This window comes from Malurus melanocephalus, unplaced genomic scaffold (assembly GCF_030028575.1).
Source record: "Malurus melanocephalus ecotype Western Australia unplaced genomic scaffold, MMel_1.1 scaffold_62, whole genome shotgun sequence".
Taxonomy (NCBI): Eukaryota; Metazoa; Chordata; class Aves; order Passeriformes; family Maluridae; genus Malurus; species Malurus melanocephalus.
Window position 1 is genome coordinate 56454 of NW_026623294.1, and position 4318 is coordinate 60771.

A 4318-nucleotide genomic window follows, 5' to 3' on the forward strand; every position below is an offset into this window, starting at 1 on the left:
AGGCATTTTTGCAGAAAGTCCCATAAAAGTGGCTCTTGCCTATCGCCCTGTTAATAAATCCAGACAWACGTAGGAAGTGTCAGTCACCAGCCTTCTAATGCCAGCCCCGTCTCTCGTCAGAGACACACGGCAGCTCAGATGTCCCGAGGTGGGCCTACCGCCCGTGGTGTCAGTCAATGCCCTATATTATTATATTTATTCAGAAATGCAAGGAAGCAATTTAGAGAGAGAGGTCATGCTAATCTAAACAGAGCGCTGCCATCTTCTCAGATCAACTGAGACAGGAAATACGGTGCTTGTACCCTCCCGCTGCCAAGATGGTTCAAGATTTGTCACCATGTGCTGAAGTGCGGTCTGCAGTCCTTAAGAACTTCTTGGTAGCAAAGTATTTTGCAGTTCTCTGGGTATTTCAATTAATGAGTTGCAAGCCCTTTCTGAATTGCCTTGTACTTAAGCTTTTATTTCATTGTTCCGTTTTCCTCCCTGCATATCTCAGKTCTGCATAAATACCCCAGCCCAATCTGTGGCAGTGCTGCTGCGGGAGTTCTGTTGGGTAGAAGAGTCGTGAGCCTTTGCTGGGTTGATGTGATGGAAGAAACTAAATAGTGTTGATGCTGCTCCAGCTCTTTTAAGTGGTCCCTTGGCCAGGACTCTGTGTCATGTAGGTAAATTCAATCCAGAAGAAGTGGATTTTTGGGTGGAATTTTTACATTCATCTCTTGCAGCTGTGGAGAGTTTAAACTAATCACAGTTCTCCCCAGTATGCTATCATCTCTGTAATTTGAAAAAGGATCAGGAGCCCACAGGCTTGGAAAATTTTGAAGAAACTCTTGTCCTGAAATACATCATCACATGTGGAAAAGACCACTTGCTGCATCATCTTAAAGGAGCTTAAGAATGCYGAAATCCAGTATCATTCTGGCACTCTTTTAAATGGCCTTAGAAATCTGAGTACATTCTCTTTTGACTGGAAAACAGCTTCTTTCCCTTTCCATCAATCCTGTGGCTGTCAGTGTGTCTGTTGCAAGGTGCCAAAAATGTATGGAGTGTCTAAGGGATAACGGTGCCAAAGTCAGGGGTGCCTCGAGGCCTTCTCCCATGAACTCATTGCAGCATTTATTCAGTTGGAAAGCATTTGAAACAAAAAAAAAGAAAACAAAAAAGAAAAGGAAAAAAGGAACAGACCTTTAAAAACCCTTAAACTGAAAAGATTGGCTTTGTACAGATTGCTGCCTGCTGTTTGGATCCTTGTTGTTCAAAACTTCTGAAAGGCCTGATGCAATCAAAGAGACTTACTGGGTCAAATTGATTCCAGACTAGTCCCTGGAATCACACTGAGGTGAATCTGACATACTGGGCTTTCAGCTAAGCTGTGGCCAGGCGAAGGGAGTTGAGGTTGTGCCCTGAATTTTGTCCTCTCAAGAACTCATTGAAGTGGCTTGTGCAAATCATGTCTCTCAGTGACTGCTTGGGGCTTATATTGGTGCAAATGGTGAGGTTACTGGTTGCTGAGAGCTGGAAAGGTACAGAGTGACCACTTTGATGATGATGGCCTTTTATTTTTAATTCACTATCTCAATAGATCCTTAGGAAGAGAGGACAGAAAGCTGGAAAGCTGTCCTGGGTGGAAACCCTCATATTCTCTAATTCTCAAGCCACTGAAAGCTTTCTCAGCCATGCTGATAGAACTGGATTTTGCCACAACAGTGATGAGGACAAAAATCTTTATAGGACAGGATGTTAATTTGCCTCTTCTGTTTTATCTGGGAACTAAAAAAAGCCTAAATTGAGATTGGCCAGAACTCTTCTCAATCCTCTTCTCTGAACAATGAACTCTCCAGGGCTTGRGTAATGATAGAGGTCAGCAGAACCAGGGAACACTGAAGTTGTTTCTGAGTGCTACCCATTGCCAGACAAGAGGGAAATGATGGCAGGGAGGCACTCTTCTTTTTGGTATGGTGATAGCATATTGCAGTCTTTTCTGCCTTCCTGTCTCTGGTCGATCCCAGAAGTTGGGGGTGGAGGTAATGCAGTGACTGCCTCTCCCCGAGGTGTTCTATCGTTGCCAGCAAATGTAGAACAGTTCAACTTCTCGCACCCATTCACAGGATACTGTTCTTATCCAGTTCCTGGTCACAGTCCAGTACAATACCACACTTATTTCCTATATGTAGCACAGTGCATCAACATGAGAAAATTCAGAGCTGAGTCTAGATTTTTGGCCATAATTTTAACCACTAGCAAGCATTCCTGTGAATGAAAYTATTCAACTCAAGATACCAGATTGGGAGACAACTTCTTGAAAGACCTCTTGGCAGCAAAACTAACAGTGTGTGCAAGATTCCTCATATAACCCTGGTTTGTGATGCTGAGAGACAGCCTCAGATCAAAGAACAGTTTAAGCTGGAGGCTGTCCCAGTCTTGGACTTCACTGTTGGTCCTTCCATCGAAGGTGCCAGCTCAGAGGGTGGGTTTTYAGTTCAGTTTGCTGGAACAGCTGCCTTACCCGTGAGGGGCACGAGAACTGGAACAACTTCCAGTTACTTAAAACTTTCCTCTGAATTAATAATTTCAAGGTTTGAATATGTGAGCACCCACCACCTGTGGCTGCACAGTTCTCTTGCGAAGGAAACTATTCCTGAGATGAACTGGTAAGTGTCCAGAATGACAATCTTAGCCATTGCTGTGAGGGATAAATATACTTTGAGACATTTGTAAACATACGTGCTTATTTTCAAATGAGTGTGAAATTGTGGTGCTTACCAAGGGAAGCAGAAGATTGTTCAGGACAGTATACAAAACAAAAAAATACTTGTCTGGGGATCTTTTCATTAACATGGCATAATCTTCAAAGCTTCTCATAACCATGACATTTTGATCTCTGTGAGGGCATAACAAACATTGGAAAGTCATTTCTGGGAAAAMCCTGTCAGCTTGTAAGGCTGTGTAACAAGGCGGTCACACTTCCAAATCAATGATAATTATGTGTAACTTCGAATAAAAATGGTGTTGCCAGGCGCTGTGCAGCTTTACTGCACCTGCATKCTCTGGCACCAAGGGTGTCAGTCCCTGTAAARTGGCGCACAGGGAAGCACGTGGTGWCAAAGCAGGTCAGTGCAGAGAACTTATCACAAGGTAAAAGTGTTTCCATTTAACAGAAATAATAATTAGTATATATAGGATAATTGGCGTGGCAGGAGGGAACTAGGCTGTGAGAATGTGAGTAGGAAGGAGAAAGCATCAAGCACAGAGGGCTGGGGATTATTGTGGAAAAATCCTTCCTGCTTGCTGCCCTTTGCAGTGAGAGACAAATACCATGTAAAACCAGCCTAGCTGATGGAGCTGAAACCAAAGCAGACATAGCATTCCATCCCCCTTGCCAAGACTGGAAAATACTTTTCAGGGATAATTCTCCAGAAAAGTTGTGAACTAGGAATAACTATCTTGTAAGCCACAGGGGCATGTTGCGAGTGTGCATGTGGGGGTGAAGATGCAGTTTGTGTGCACTACACAATAACATCCTGCTCCTCAGTGGGGCTGATTATGATTTTTCATCCTGAGGCCCCAGGATGCTGCATCTCAGAGACGGAAGTGGCAGCTGACAGGGCTGGTGTTGTCACACATCAGGTTCCAGATGCCCTCCTTTGTTTCACTGCACTGCAGTTTGTTTGCACTTTGTTTCACTGCATAACTCCCTTTTCTCAGTACAAGAATCCTGGTCAGTGAAAATACATTAGGCAGAATCCCACCTGTGTAACATGAATGCCATTTGCATGTGTGATTTTGTACAGGCTTTTACAGTTTAAAAGACGTAGAAGAATGGCAAGAAGAACAAAGTCTTTTACAGATGAAAACTTCTTCACAAAACCTCTCTCTAGAATCTCAAATGCTAAACAGAGATCTTCATGTCTGTAAGTGACTAATGAGGTTTTCATTTGGACTTGAAATAAACAGGCTTCTTTTCCAGTGCAGTTTTCAAAAGAGAGAATGATTAAGGGCAAAGTGAAAATTAAAAAGCTAGGAYCTCACTGATTTCAGCATGGTCAGGATTTCATATAGAAGGTGAAAATCCAGTCCATCTCATTGCAAATATCTGTTCCTTGCTGGAGGATGGAAACTGGTAGCTCTCCTTCCTGCTCCAAGCTGTGTCTCCCAGCAGAGGGCATTGCAGAATGACATTACTGATTTTCAGAAATCTGGCAGAAGGTAAACTTCAAGGAATTGCTTGGCTAGTTTAAAATTTATTTTCATGACCTCCATTGGAAGAGTAGATCATCAGTCGTTTAAAACCAAAAGATGCTGCTAGAAAACTGTAGCT